Source organism: Anas acuta, chromosome 5, assembly GCF_963932015.1.
Source record: "Anas acuta chromosome 5, bAnaAcu1.1, whole genome shotgun sequence".
NCBI classification, from domain to species: Eukaryota; Metazoa; Chordata; class Aves; order Anseriformes; family Anatidae; genus Anas; species Anas acuta.
Window position 1 is genome coordinate 59,664,443 of NC_088983.1, and position 16,499 is coordinate 59,680,941.

General features: G+C 41.1%; 1 protein-coding gene across 6 annotated transcripts in view; it reads left to right on the forward strand.

The window, feature by feature from the left end:
- The window catches only part of LOC137857923 (secretion-regulating guanine nucleotide exchange factor-like), a 148,816-nt gene that overhangs the window by 94,046 nt on the left and 38,271 nt on the right, over positions 1 to 16,499 (forward strand). The window lies entirely within an intron of this gene.

Here is a 16,499-nt window from a genome sequence, read left to right on the forward strand (position 1 = left end):
TGATTAAGGGCATTGTGCGGGAAAAGGGAGAAAGCAACGTATAGGTGTGGAGAAATGAGGAGAAATCTGTGACCTAACTGGTGATGATGAAAATATTGCCCCTGTTGACCAGTCACATTGTAAGGAAAGAGATAAAGGTTGATGGGTATCACAGCAAAATGTATTTGCAAACTGCTGCAGCCTGTTTTTTAGAACAGAGCCATTGCAACAATTCAAGCTGCACATTTGGGAAAACGTCTGAGCTTGAAGCTGGTCAAAGTATCTATGTTTAAAAGGGAAATTTTTCCACAAACAGTGGAAACATCTTCAAAGCAACATTGTTGTGATTAAGTTTGGAAAATCTTCAAAATGGTAGTTAGCTTCTTCAGTACATCTTAGTATAACGCTGCTGCTGTAATAAAGATGGAATCTTTAGGAAGCTGATGTTGCTGGAAGAACTGAATTTTGTTTACTAATTGAAGTAAGAATCAGATTCTTGCTTCCATGTGATGAGTTGATAACTGAAGCTTGTTATGTGATTGTTATTATCTATATCTACATGTTAAGAAAGTTTTTAACTGTAGAGTTTTCAGGTGTTTTGTAAAGGTCAGCATAATTATCCCAGCTAACACGGTGACAGAGACAAAGGAATGCTCTCCTAATCAGAGCTGGGAGTGAAACCAGCATCCTCTCAACTTCCGTCCAGCAGTCTGTCCACGTAGACATTGCTGATTACCATGACTGATGCACTGAGATGTTAAATGAAGAATGTTCTTGTTTTTCGTGAGTGCAGTGTGACAGGTCTGCAGAAGCCAGCTATTTGGTAGGCAACTTACATTTCATGTCCTAATGTTAAGATATTTATTTTAGGATGGTGTCTTATCAGCTCCATTAAGTGGCCACAGAGATGGTTTTCTGTATACATGGTATACGATTTTCTAATTGTTTCTAAAATTAAACCCTATAATGAACTCATTAAAGTTCAACTTAATTCATATAATTCGCTTTAAGAAGAGATTTTTCCTTTACTTTCTCCCTACTTGTTCAGTGTCACATGCATCTGTTAATTGTCAGGCTGGTGCTTCTGAATGTCAACTGAAGAGCAATCTGAAGAATTACATTGTGTTTCTTGCTGAACTGATGAAGCAAAAGTGTACTGCTAGCAGATTCCTCCAATCTGCATGAAAGCCAAGCACGGAGCATGAACAACCTTCTCTCTCCTAACGTCCTTTTAAGCTTTCTGCCTTTTAGGCAGAAATCTCTAGAAAAAAAAAAAAAAGGGTAGGGGAGAGAAATGCTAGAAGTTAGAGTAAACTAGAAACTCCGAACACGCAAAGAGCATCATATGCCTGTTAAAGCTGTGCCACTCTCATTGAAATCAGTGGGAAAATTGGCAGTCGTAGAAGTTAGTCATTGTTAAGTACAACAGAGTTGTGATGTTACTAATAGATATATTTTTTGAACTAAAGAACTATGATACAGTTTATTCCTGAATTGAATTTTTGTACGTGCTTTTAAAAGGTTAACTTCTTAGAACAGTTTATGGTAGTATTTCTCCAGTGCTTGTCACTTTTAGTTCAAAGCTGTCAGCTGTTGTACTCCATAAAGATATCACAGAGCTTTCAGTAAATATGCCTAGCTGATTGTACAATTTCCCAGTAACTTATCATTCAAGCAGCGTTTATTTAGGACAACTATATAATCAGTTTCTTAATTGGTAAATGCTTGAGTGACTTTTAGACTGAAATAAGTTGAGTTCAATGTAAAAGGTGAGCTGAAAAGCAAGCCTTTAAGATTAGGATATTCAAGTTGCTGTTTCTGGTTGCATATACAAATGTCTGTGCTTCAGCTTTTAAATAGAAACATTTTTAAGACAGAGCAGCTAGGTTTACGATTCATTTCACAAATGCTGAAGCTGTGTTCCAATCATCTTGCTGATTATATGAACTGATTTGTAGGACTAGCTGGCAGTTGATTTTTTTGTTACTTTATATAGTCTGCATCCACTTGGTTGTTTGATTTTCTTTTCTTGCCTTTTTTCTGCTGAAGGTGCAAAATTTGACTGTTGTCATTGTGATGGCACCAAATCCTTTTTCATGGGTAAACTAGAAGAAATTCAGTTCTCATTTGATCATGAGGTTAATGTTTTAGAAAGGGAAAAGGTGAGCAAAGTCTCCAAATATGTCTGCGATATTGCTCAACTTAATGAATTAAAAGTAGGACTTAAGACATTTACGTTGCTTCATGTATTCAGTTCTCACTATCCCTGAAAACACTTACATTGTTGTTTTAGTTTGGGATCCTCTTGTGATACTGATTGTAACATTTGTAAGTTTTGCAATTTTTTTTTCGTTTTCATGTGACCCTGTACTTGGAAAGGAAGATCCCCACCTAATATAACAAAATCTTAGACTTCTCACCTCTGTCAAGGATTAATCATCATGAGAACCACCATATTTTTGGTAGAAAAAAAAAAAAAAAGAAGAGCTATTTAATTAATGTTGGATAACATCTCATGTCAGGAAACCATCATCTGACACTGAAACCTGTGCTTGCACTTAGCACAGCAAAAGCTGGCTTTTCAACCTGAGTGTGACAGCCGCGCTGTGCAGCACTGCACTTCAAGGTATTAAGACAGAAGCTTTTAATTGATTGAAATACTCAATGAAACAAAATCACAGCAACAAAGTTAAGGTTTTTCAGGTTTGGAAGTGTTTTCAACAATGACAAAGTAAGGAGCTTTGATTCTTACCCTGAAATGTATGTGGTTAAAAATTGTATTTGTGGAGAAGACTCTTACCATCCTACCTGCCCCCCACTATGTTTAGATTAGTTTTTTTTTAATTGAAGAGAACAACTACTCTTAAAGAACACTTAACATGATGCATGTGGCTCATGCAATGCCACAAGTTAACTCATCAAGCAGTGGTAGCTATACAAACATAGAGCTGTTAGAAAATATACGCAACCACAGGGCACAGGACAGGATTTCTCCAAGAGCCCCCTCAAATACAGATGTCTTATTTTAATAAAAATTAAGCAAAGCATGAACTTTATTCAATCCTCCTTGAAGTACAGTAAAAAATGAACTAATTACAAGGATATTGCTCCCCCAAACCTTGTGAATTATAATACTGCTTCTTGGTCTTTGTTTCAGTTATTTTCTCACCTGTATAACGTTAAAGTCTTTTAAAAGAAAGGTACTGGAGGATGTGTAGGGAGTAATGCTTGTTTTAAAAATAAAACTTACAAGTTTATTAGCTTTAGTTGAAGCCCACTTTTTTTTTATAAAAAAAAAAAAAAGCTGTCAAAAGGTAATTTGGAATTGGGTCCCCTTGCTGGTATGTTTGTAAACAGCTATTTCTTACAGGGTCTGTGCGTGCCTCCAGTAGTGCAGTGCCTGATACCAAGTGTAATCAGTGATTTTTCTGCTAACATAGTGGGTAACTTGGGCGTTTTACCTATTTTTGTGGAAGTAGAAGAAAAAAACATGGACCTTTTGTGTAAGCTTTTTCTAGTGAGGTTTGGGAAGGAAAAGTGTTTGGAAATGTGGCCACCTGAAATGGTGCACATGGCTTTTCCCTGCTTTTTCACAGCGTGGTAAATTCTGTTTTCTGCTCAGAGTTATGTTGTGTTCTTGCTTGGAGAACTCCAAACGCTTCTCAACTTTCTGCTGCGTAACAGCCCCCTTCAGGGGAGGATCAGATTCATCTCCAAGACAAACTGCTGTATTTTAGAGGATGTGTGTGATCTGTGTCTGTCTTATCTGTGGCTCATGTGCAAGCGCTGCTGTACATACAGTGACATGGGCATTTGTGTCCCTCCGAAACTGCAAGTTACCCCATTGTGGAGTAAACAGTAATATGGAATTTAATAGAAGAACAGTCTTTGCAAGGAAATCAGGAAAAAATGTTGAAAAGGCAGGTAGTGCTTCAAATTCCCTGATATCTTTGTAGGGACACTACAAAAAGTCACTGCATCATCTGTTAAAATTTGCTTCTTACGCTGTTATGCTGGAAGAACACAGCAGTTATGGGGAGCAAAACAAATGTGATGGAAATGATGAACCCTAATGCAGGGAGTTGGTGATGCACATCCTAAAGTGGTCGTGGTGTTGATGGCATCCCGGACGCTTTGGTTCCATACTTTGTGATAGGGAAGCCAAAAGCTTCCGCTGGAGCCCCTTTGCCCGTATGAACAAGGTCATGTTCTTCCAGTTACGTTCCGTGATTCCAACTAAATTATTGTGAAGAGCATCAGTGGAGGAAGTGCCGTGACAGCCTGTGAAAGGCAGATTTCTATGGCAGAGTGAGCACCAATTGGGAGAGGAGACGGTGCGGGCTGATGGACAGATCTCTCTGCTATGCTGACAGTATTATTTAGATGTTCACAGCAGCCCTCCGAAGCAGCAGATGTAGTCATGTGTCTGACATTGGGTCCCAGGGGGACTCAGCAGGCTGTCAGAAAGAGAAAATCATAAATTCTCTCTTGCTTTTCATATTACTGCAGCGTTCGGCGGAATCTCCGGTGTATGCAGTGGAGGGCACTGGTGTTCAGCAAGGAGCCTGAGTCTGCTCCTCTATTACTTTATTTATTATGCATGAAAAATCCCAGTGCAGCCAGGGTCTCTATTGTGAAGGTTTCCTGGCAGAGCAGCATGGAGTCATGTTGCAGCATGCTGTCTCTTTGCATTGCAGCACTAATCGCATTCTCTGCTTATTAAAGGGCACCTGGCAGGACTCTGAGTTAACCATCGCTGCTGTCGTTTTCATGGGGGTTATATGTCGGCCTTCAAAATTTGGTCCCTGGCAGAGAGAGCAAATTTGGTATTTCATTTAGCCATTAATGTGGCTTTGACTGTTAAAGGAGCTCTTCAAAATATGAACTGCTTTGCTTCTTTCCCTTGTACAAAGCAGCCTTGCTTATGTGATTACCTGAGCACCTGCCTGTGCAAGTGCTTTCTGCCTACCTAGACTCTGATCAGCCACCATGGTTTTGCTGTCACGTTTAGATTCAACAAGCCCTAACAGTGCTGTTCAAATGTCTTCTCACTCGGTCTTACTTTTCCATAGCGTATTTCATGGCCCAGGCAAATTAATTATTTTCTGGTAGGATAGAAACTGAAAATGAATTTGAAATATCTGATTTCTTGTTACTTTCAGCAAGTTGCACTCATAGAATTTGATCCTTTGAGCTGTCTGATCTTCTTTTCCAAGGGTTAATGGAGAGCCAAGCTGCCAGCTATTTCATGAATTTGTGGACGTAGGTGTTGAGGAGAGAGATGTGGAGGTACTAACTTCAGCGCTTGGAAAAGGCCTCTGATGGGGCTTAAAGTCTTGTATCAACTGAATTGTCTAAAGTCAGGGGATACAGCTGCTGACCATAGGTAAGGGAGGATGTTTTGCTCCAAAAAGCTAATTAGATCCATAAGATAAAAATGTGTACATCCTGACCCTCTGGAAAGAAACACGAGAGTTTAGGAGGAGATCTGCCTGGGCTGCATCTTCCACTGACTGAAGCCCAGGTTTTAGAGCTGCTCTCTGTTCCAGGCTTTGTCGCTGGATTGCTGCTTGATCTGGGACAATTTGACTCTGCAGAATGCTTTGTTCACCTTCCTCTTCTCTCTGTCTGGCTTGTCAATTTCCATTGTGGAATCTCTGGAATAAAACCGCCTCTTGGTGTATTTTAGCACTGCCTAGCATAATGGGACCTGATTTATTTTTTTAAATCCTGCAGTAAAACTAATAATAGTTGCAGCCGCTTTCCTTTCCCTCAGAGAGGCAGTTTTAAAATATCATTAATCTTGGTGTGCGTGTCTCTATCTTAATTTATATCATTTAGCATATAAACAGGTAGTAATGCGGTGCTTGTCATATTGTTTACAGAATGGTTTCCTGCTTAAGATCAGAAAAGAAAAAGCCATTGTATTTTTCTCTGTAAAAGCTCACGGTGGTTGTAAAATTTTTAATTGACCTTCACATATCACACGGTGCTAGCTCACAGTGTGTCAAGAACTGAGCTCTTGTGCCCTGTCATAGTGTTTTCTGTGAGAGACCATGTCACATCCACAGGGATAATTCTGCAGCATCAAGAGCCCTGCAAAAGATGGGCAAGAGGTAAGAATGCAGTGTTAACCTCTGGTGACAGCTAAAACCAGCAAGTTGGAAATGTGAGTAGCAGATAGAGGAGATGACTGTCATGAGAAGTTTGGAAGCAACCAGCATGCTAGGCTAGGCAAGAATTTCACTGAAGCAGAATGAGAGGAGAGGAGATCTTTCTTACAGGTATGGGCGAACAGAAAAGGTCCCATGTGGTTTTAGAGAACGATGGAGTATCAGAAGGCTCTTGAGAGTAGGAGCCACAGTACGGATGCATGTGATCCTTCCTCAGTCAAAGGGTTCAGTGGATGGATGCTAAGTATTAAGAAAACAAATTAGAATTTATTATATTTGTTTACTCACAGGCTTTAAGTGGAGCAATCACTTTAAAGTGGAAGAAAAATATATCCAATACATCTAAGGCATATTTATCTTGATATTCGAGGGTGCAAACAAGAGTAACAAAAATAGTCACCCTTGCTCACCAAAGGAAGATTTTAGAGTTTGTTAGTTATAAAATGAAATAAAAAGAAGGACAAATGTCTAGCTTCAGGGAGTTACATAGAGCATGTAGGAGAGATGCTCACTGAAGTAAAAGCACAAGGCCAACAAAGTGGCTGAAGGCACTTGAAAGTGCCACAAATGAAGGCTTCAGTTAAGGCAACAACTTCAACACTTAAACTTTTAAGGGTATTACTGAGTAGGGATTTTGTACCTGAAGTCAGGGGTTGTCAGAAGAGAGAGGTTTATGTTTAAAAACATGGAGTGAGGAGCATCCTCGCTGTGCTGTGGGATTTATGCCTATCCAGAAGCAAGTGTCCTGAGTTTGTGTGGACTCACTGGCCAGCTCCTTTACGGAGCACTAAGCATATATTCTGCCAGTGCACAAGGAAATGTGTGTGACCTGGGTCTGTCTGAGAGATGATGCTGGAAGGATACGTATGAGATACTGTAAGGCTGGTGATATGCAACAGGGATGCTTCTGGAACAATACACGTTGCCCTCGTGTGGTTTGCCAAGATGGCTGTAATTCCACGGGATTAAATGTTTGTGTGAAAGCAGGCTTCTTGAAGCTCTTGTAGACGTGGGGAACTGTTCCTCTAGCTTTCCACGACAAGGGCAGATCCTTTCTCTTTCCCTGCATTGTGGGGTTAAGACTTTGAACTTGAAGGTACTGGCAACTGTAGTGGAGAAAATCCAGTCATTAGCTGGCAAGCCATGATTATTTACTAGTAATGCACTTTTTTTTTTTACAAAGAAACCACTATTCAAGCTTGCAAGCCTGGAGCAAGCTTTCAGGGTAAAAATAAAGCATTTTTATTAAAACTGGTTGGCTTTAGAGAGGTGAGTATCTCAAAAATGATTAGGATAAAAGTCAAAGCGGAGATGAAAACTTGGCCTATTGTAAAAATTACCCTTTACTTGACTTTTCTTTTTGAACTTGTTTCACTCAAATGCTCCTTTTTGGAAGGGAGGTAACCAAATAATTAAAATTAAAAATGCTTTTGAAACTCGTTTCACTACAGCACTTTTTCTAGCACTTTTTGAGGAATCTCTGAGGAGCAACAAGGCTGAAACAGGACTTCTATTATTTCTGAGAAATGTGTTTATTATTTTATTTTTAGATTGTTGGGTTTATTTGAACAGTAAGAAAGTGAGAAGGATGGAAAGCTGTACTGAATGGGGCTTTAAGAGACATTTAACACAACACATTTAACATCTCATGTGTAGCAGAGAGAAAGGTTGATACATTCATGCTAATCAAGTAAATCAAAAGGAAATCGGGCCAAGTGGGTTGTTTATGGCACAATTTCAAGCAGAACGGTAGTTAGCAGGAAGCTGAGCAAAGTGAGAGACTACTGCTACTTCGGAAGCTCTTGGCACCCATCAATCTTTGAGGAGCAAAATGTCTGTAGTATGTATGTATTTGATGTGATCTAAGCTTGCTAAAGATGGTAGCAGATGACCTGTCAGCGTTCTCAAAAAACAAAACAATAAAAAAAAAGCACCAAAACAAAACAAAACAAAAAAACTCCAAATCCCCAAACCATAGTGGTTTGAAGAGTAGTATGCTGAGTCCTCTTTGACAGATTTCCAGTATAGATAGTGACAATTTTCTTAGCCTAGTAAGTGTTCTGGCCTAAATATTCCTCCCCTCTACAAATCTAATGGAATAATTAACTTGAAAAGATAATATGTGATATATTGATTCTGGCTTAAGCGTTGCTTATATCTATTGTAGCACTGATTTGCTAAATTAAATGTTTTCTAGGACGGCCTGCGCATGATGCCAAGAACTCACGTTAATATGCTTCACTCTCTTCTCTTTCCTCTTTGTGCAGATTTAGCATCTTACTATATCCTGAATGTGTGGCCTTGTATTGGAACAAATTACCAGATTGTTATGAAGTGATTATGATGGGAAAGAGTAGCCTAAAGCAATAGGTGTAAGAGGTGAAACTGCCACATTAACTGATAAAGGACACAAAATCAGACGTGCAGCCCTGCTTTTACAGATGGGTAGCATGCTTGCTGTTTGTTTTTTGCTCAGGCTGCTTTGTGCATGTAAGGTTGCACCCAGGGCACCTGGCAACATTATCTGCTCTTTTGTACACTGATTTTTTTTTTTAAAAATATCTTCAGCTGGCTTGCATGATGATGTACCATAATGAAATTTCTAATACACCAGCTGCAAGAGTGACCTCTGATTTTCTCTGTGGCCCTTCCTTTGGGCTTCCCAGACCTGGGCTCCTCTGGGGAACTTTGCAAAATATAGCAGATCCTCAGAGTTTTGATATTACGTGACCTGCAGTGCTAGTGACTTAAAAATCCATAAGCTGTTCTCAAATCTCCTCTTATTCACCTTGTACAAAAGAATCAGGCTGTTCTCTATCCGGTGTAGCACTGCCAATGAGATGGTCTGTAATGCAAGACACAAAGCTTTTCTGATGAGTGAAGGACATACGTGGCTAGATTTGTTTTTCTCAGTAAGAAAGAATTTCTGTCACACAAATTTTGGACCTGATGAGCTTGTTCTTTTTTTCCTTGTGAATAATGCTCCGAACACTAACTTAATAAAACATGGGGAAATTCTTCTATTAAGACACATCATTAATCATCTCTTCTTTCCCTTCTTTAAGCATTTTGCTGTTAATTTGTAAAATGTTTAACCTGTTGTGACCTCGGTGACAAATCTGAGTTGCCAAGAGATTGAACAAGTAAGCAGATGCTTTGCTGTAGATGTAGAAGATATTAAACTGGAGGTTGTTTTCTCTATGCCTTTGATTTTCAGTGACACCAGCTGCTATCTTGCTGAGTTGAGACATCTCAGAGAATGGGCAGGATGACAAGCAACACAAATCCATATAATATTTTAATTCAGAGTAGGGAGCTCACTTGGCTTGAAAGGTACATTTGCTTTGGCTTAAGCTTCTTATTTTTTTTTTTTCCCTGAGCTGTTTCCTCCTGCCTGCTTTCTCTTGTACTGTGTTTTTTTTTTCAGTTCTGAACATTTCAAGGTGTTCTTTTTTAAATTGAAGGAGACGAAAGGTGTATCTCTTAAAGCCTTCCAACACATTGTACTTCCAAATGAACACATGGGACACTTACTGTGTGATGTGTCGTTGGTAAAAGATGTATGTATGCTCAAGGGGAAAGGACTGGTGTGTAATGCAGCCTGCTGAATTTGTTGTATTAACAGAACCTCGGTTGCTGTTACCTTTGCCAACACATGTATTTTTTTGTGTGATATAGATTCAGTAAGTGCTTACTTGCAACTTCTGTGAAATTATTCCCTAGTTTTGATAAGAGTAAGTCATTATTTGTTACTGTTTCCTGCTGATGTAATACAGTAGATCAAATCTATGACCTTTACTTCAAGGAGAGCTCTGTAACTGAGCTCACCAGCTGGGATTCGTCACATTAACAAGTGCTTTACTTTGAGCAGGTAGGACAAATCTATAGCACTCCCTGCTTCTTTATGATGCAGACCCAGTGCATGGGTAATTCTGGCCTTTTCCTAGAAAAAGGTTTTTGCATTTAGGCAAGAAAGTAACTATTTGTGTTACTTTGGTACAGGAGGGGGAAAAAAATCTCAGGAGTTGCTGTGTCCTACCATGAGTTGTTGGGCAGCCTCTCACTGTCTCATTTGTGTTCACTGAACACGACTTTAGTCTCCTCTGTTACGGGATTTTTTGCTGAGTAGTAGAAGAATTCATAGCAGAGGCAGTCTTTAGATGTGCTCATCTAAACTGGAGTCTTCCATTAGTCCCAGCAGCGCAGTCCTCCCCTTCATCTCCTGCAAAACTAGCAGGCAGGATGAGGGCAGCTGCAAGGCTCCCTGCCTCCCCGTGCCAGAATGGAGATGGAAGCAGGGCTGTCAGTTTATGATAGTTTTTTGGGTGCATCTGGCTAGCTGTAATCTTAAGTTCATGTAAACCTCTTCTGTAGGACCAAAAGAGGAAAAAAAAATGTTAAAGAAGTCAGCACTCGATATCCTTGCAGTTCTATGGCCACTCACCTACTAATAAAAGGATGCACAAATCCAAATTTGTGCCATTTACACCCAAGTCTTGTGGTGCCAGCTGTTTATACAGCAGGAGTGGTACGAGGCTTTGCTGTCACTCAGATTCCTTCAGTCTCCACAGTACGCTGTTGATCAAGTTGACTGCAAAGCAAGATTCTTCCTAGCTAAATTGCGGGTACCCTAAAATACAAAAGCCTAAATGCTGTTGTATAACCCTTGTACATTTGTTGAATAAAGAAGCAGCCACTTAATTTTTTTTTGAAGCACTGTAGTAAAGAAATCTTGTTCTGTTGACAAGTTCAGCGTGAGTCTTGTGCAGTACTTCTCTGTCTGCTTGGGTCCTCCTCCTTCTCCCATCTGCCACCTTCTCACTCTAAGGAAAGGAAACTCCATTCTGTCAAAGCAAAGTGCCAACGAAAAATGAGGGAAGACTTTTAAAAAGATCAGGTTTTGGATAATGCCATTCACTGAAATCAGAACAAATTGGTATAATCACAGCTTACTGTGGTTGTGCTCTCAATGCCTGGCAAAAGGTTAAGGCTAACACAATAAGATGTGGTCCCTCCAGTGGAGGATGTGTACCTGAAAAAGGCAGAAGAAGAGGAGGAAAGGAAGCAGAGAGGTGAAATCGCTCAGCAAAGCCAAGTGGCCTTTGGTTACTGTGGTTGGTGCTCCTCGACAGCATGTTCCTTGCAAGGAAAAGGCCAGTTAAGCAAAGGGATTCCTCAGCAAGCAAATGAAATGCCAGAAATCAAATGACAGCAATTTTTTTCCCTCTAGCTTACAAGGATATCTACCACTGAAGTATCCCAACTGAAATGGATGCTCTATAACTATTTTGATAAATCTGATGTACCTTATTTTGAAGAACCCTGCTTCAGAGGGTCTGTATTTATGTGCATTGTGAGCTTTCTTGTGCTTTAGGAAGTTTTTTCTTTTTAATTTGTGTGGTGGTTTTACCTTGGTAGGCAGCTGAACTCCACCACAACCGCGCTCTCACTCCCCCTCCTCAGAAGAGGAGGGGAAGAAGAAAAGGAAAGAACAACTCACAGGTTGAGATAAGGATAATTTAATGAAAGGGAAAAATAATTATTAAGGAGAGATTATTATTAATTGAACAATTTAACTAAAGGGAAAAAAGGGAGAGGGGAAAAGGGAAAAACAAAACAAAAACAAGTAAAGGCACCTTTTATTGCTGAGTGTGACACCACATGGTATGGAATATCCCTTCGGTTGGTTTAGGTCAGCTGCCCTGGGGATGTTCCTTTCTCACTTTTTTGCCCACCCCCTAGGAGGGTTAGGGGGAGTCCTGGTGCTGTGCCAGCACTGCTCAGCAGCAGACACAAAGCTGCTGTGCTAGCTCCAGGTGCAGAGCACAGCACTGTGTGGGCTGCCGCAGGGAAAGTTAACATCCCAGCCAGACCCAGTCTGATTTGGAGGATTGTTTCCCTTCATAATGATCTTTTTCTTCTGCCCGGTGCTGACTTGCAGATTCACTGTGAGCGATTAAAGCCTACGAATGATGAAATTGTAATTATTATAGAGACAGTGCATTCATTTAAGTCTCTGGGGCTGGAGCTCAAACGTGGCAATTGTCTTGAGCGGGAATGAATGTGCTGACTTTGATCCTAATCCCTAGGAAGCATGTCTGCAACTGGCAACCTTCTCGTGAGTGTTAAGGATTAGACAATTTTCGGACTGTTCCTAGTAGAATCACAGAATGGCTTCAGTTGGAAAGAAGCCTCAAAGACCATCTAGTTCCAGCCCACAAGCTGCCACCTCTACATCAGGCTGCCCCAAACCCCAACCTGGACTTTGTGCCCCATCCCTGGAGGTGTTCCACAGCTTCTCTGGGCAACCTGTTCCAACGCATCACTGCCCTCTGAGTCAAGGTTTTGCTCTTAACATCTAATCTAGATCTCTTCTCTTTTAGTTTAAAACCATTTCCCCTTGTCCTACCACTATCTGCCTGTGTAAAAATGCCAGTGTTTTTAATAGTTCTGGGGCAAGGGCAGCAGAAATCAACAGCAGTTTGGCTGCTAGAGATGCTGAGCCTTCAGGCTGGGCAGCCGAGGGTGCTGGTGGCGGGTCTGAGGGAGCTAAATCTGTGGAGTCCTCAGCAGTACAAGCTGATTGCCTTGAGCAGAGGGCGTAAGATGGCCTTTTGTGTTGGCCCAACAGAAGTAAGGCATGGCTGAGCTTTTGGTGGGGATGATGCATAATAATTCCTCTCATATATTTGTGAGGGTAATAGCAATGAGGCACTCCTTTTAAAGCTTCACCTGGTTTGACCTTGGTGAATTTGCTGTCTTCCCCTTGGTGTCCTTCCTTGCGTTCTCCCCTTGTGCTTTAGTTTTCAATTCAGCATTGCCTGGATTCCTTCTCAGAGCTGAGCATCACTTGCTGCTCAGGAGCATCGGTCATTTTCTCCTCCAGGCTTAGACCAGCATTTTCTATAGAATATTTAGTCACGTTGTTTTGATAAAAACAAGGTCATCTTAAGGATAGTCTTAGCTTTGCATTGGTGCTGCTGTTCTTCATGGTAATCAAACTGGAACGCCTTGCTGTCCTGCCAGGCCTAACAGAAAGAGCACGGAGCCTGCAATCATTCAGACTCGTGGATGTTTCTGCAGGGTACCGCAAGCTGCATTGCACAAAAGGAGCAGCGGGCTGTAAATAAGTGAAAGGCTTCAGCTTCCAGCATCGCAAATCCCCCGTACTCATCGCTGGGTTAGTTCAGAACTGCAGCAACAACAGAGAGTGGGGAAGTAGATTTGTAAAAAGCACTGAAGGTGCTTCCTTTTCCTGATAAACCAGCAAGGTGTTTCTCCTCTGAGAATTATTCTGCCAAATTTGCGCTGCCTTCTGTCTTTCTTGCATGAGGTTGAAATAGGCATCAGGAAGACAGACCCCTGTGGTGCCTGAAATACCTAAAAGCTTTGTCTGAATACGGTAGCTGAAAACACAGAACTTTCTTCTGGGTAGAGAGGTGGAAGTTATTTCTGCAAAGCAGAGACTTTGTTAATCTTTGCAAGGTTCAAGGCAAATAACCGGAGTGATGTAGTGAGGCTTCCAGCGTGCATTTTAAACCTGAGAGTAAGGAATATTGTCATGGGGACTTAAACAGTGTATGCAATTCTTGGCTGTAGAGCTCTTAAAAATCATCCCTGTGTAGCTTCTTGCTTCTGTGGCAGTTATACCCAAATGAAGCAAGCTAAGATAGAAGTGACACAAACTAAACCAAAATGGTAGAACTTAAAAGGACTTCCCATCTTAAATCATGATTGTCCTTCAGGTCTGAATACACAGCATGTGGATCTCAGTGAGTGAGCCTGCTTATTTCACACCTGTTCTAGAACTATTTCTGCTATTTAAAATGTAATCTTTAAGTACAGTGAGGAAACTCAAAAGGTGAAATGTGTTGTAGTGGTCAGGATGTCCTCTCAGAAGTGTCTTCAGTGATGAGTTTTTAGCTAACTGTCTGTGTTCTGCTCTGGTCTAAATGCCACTTTGTGCTGGGGTGTGGCAGTGTCCAAAAAGTAATGTAGTCTCAGGTAATCCTGGTGATGGACTGCGTTTATGTTACCACGAGTTCATACTTGGGGTTTATATGAATGGTTTCAGCCTTTCATGCCTGGATGCAGGTAACTGGACGTGGGCTGTTGCCCTGCTCCTGGGTGCCGGGTAGCCTTTCAGCGATCCTGGCCCTTCCAGAGCTATCTGCTCCCTTTGGTGCAGTGTTGGGAAGCTGTAGCTCAGAAGTGATTTGGCAATCCCAATCCTTCAGCCATGCCAGGGGTTTGAGAGACCTGGCTTGCAGCCCCAAGAGGCAGTTGTTAGCCTTGGGTTAACCAAGGTTTCACTCCATGGCTAATTAGTACTAGAGAAAATCTGAATGTGTGACTAAAGCACAGGGCTTCACCTGCTAACAACAGCCCTTCTCCTTCCCAAATAGCTGCCTTGCAGCATTTAGCTACGTAACTACTGCTGCTTTATGAATGGAGTGAGCGGATTCCCCAGCAGTCTTTGTGCACACCCCTCTGTGTTCAGCTCACAGAATGAGAATTACGTTTTGGTAGTTTTATAGGCAATGTAACAGCAGAAATGGATACGGAACATAGGTAGCACTGCTGCTAAACCAGATAAAACATTTCTCATTCTTGAAGCAGGATCCTTTTCTGTGAACTGTGTCTTGTGGAAATGTCAGGGTTTGCCAGGCTCTTACCAAAAGCAGAAGAAAAAATCGTGCAGTAATTGTTTCTTATTAGCTGTGTCTTTCTGAAGTCATGAGGAGGCAATGATGGCGTATAATTTTGATACCTGATAAAATAGTATCATTGGGTTAGGGTGAGAAACAATGTTTAAGAGCTGACAATGCTACTTGAAATGATTGCTCTACTTGTAGTTAACAAGGAATTCATCCTAAAGAGCCAAGTAAGCATATTATTTTGTCATGGCTAGTCAGATTTTCCATGTAAAATTAAAAGGAGGGTAATTTTCCCATTCCTATTTTAGAATGTTCCTTATTCTGCCTTTATAATTTTGTCCATTTCCTCATTAGTGTTCCTTTCAGAGCCCAAACATGACAACAGTGACATTATTATCAGCTTGAAATAAGTGAACAAACCTTCTCATTTTCAGTGGCGTTTTGCCTATGGCAGCTATTTTTAATTTTGCAGCTGCTGAAGACTAAGGAAATATGGACGGGCTGATGAGATGGTTTTGCAACTGATGATTTGGCATCTATAGCACACAGCTACTTTGCAAGTGTTTTTATAGGTGTTAGGAAATGTGGGGCTTTCCAAGGGGTCGCTTTGCTGAAGTGGTGTTTCTCAGGGAGAGAGCAAGCAAGCGTGAGGCAAAACACTAATAGCAGAAGGAGGCATCCTGCTGGTTTAGCCTTTGTGTGCAGGTGTTCAAAACGGAGTGTGAGATGGCAGCTAATTATTTTTTCACCATGTGTGAATATGAGCTGACTGCTTTGTCTACTCTTCTGTATATTCCGGGCAGTGCTGGTTCCAGGAGGTCCTCAAGTTCCTGGATTTTCATTTCCTAGAAAAGGAGGTGGTGGGACTTCATGGCCACAAAGAACAATTCTTGTTCATTCCAGCCCTGGCTCTTGGTTTCAAAGCTGTTTCATAACTCAGATTGAAGATCAAACTGCCCAACACCCCAGTGCTGCAGTGACCTGGGTTTGGCTTTATGTGGGTGCTCCTGCAGGTGAATTTAGGTGTCCACCACCTAGAAGTGACTGAGGATGGGGTTGTGGGTGTAAAACCGTCCCACTGAGTGAGGCATCTACGCTCCACTTCACTTAACACGAGTACTTGTTCAGGTCTCAACAAGTGCTTCTTTTGTCTTTGTACCAATATTTCTGTAATTTATAACTCACTGTGATAGAAGTTAAGATACGACAGTTCATTTAATTAGTACCTCTGAGCGGTGTGGGCTTAACAGATGGTTGGTAACAGTCCTACATTTTCTTAGAAGCTGAAACACAAAAGATTTGATTTTGGAGCTCCCCACAGGCAGAAGAGAGTGGCAGAACCCAGCCTAAGTGATGAACTGGCTGAAGATTTTAATGGTAAATTGCAGAGGTTTGGACTGAATTATATTCTGGGAAGTCTGTTTCATTTTGTCTTTGACTTTTAGCCCAAAATAGATCATGTATTTCCTACTTTTTTCCTACTTTGTCCAAAATCCAGTAGTATTGGTGCATATGAGCTTCCAGAGCATTTTTAAATCCATTTTAGTGCATCCTGACAATTGGAAAGCTGGCCAGGTTTTATCTTAACAATCCATAAATTACAGTTCAGCCAGGTTTTGGAACACCTTAGAGCTTAGTCAACCACCTTTCTGTTTCTGATTTGGTGAGTAATCAGTTGGTTTGCAAATTT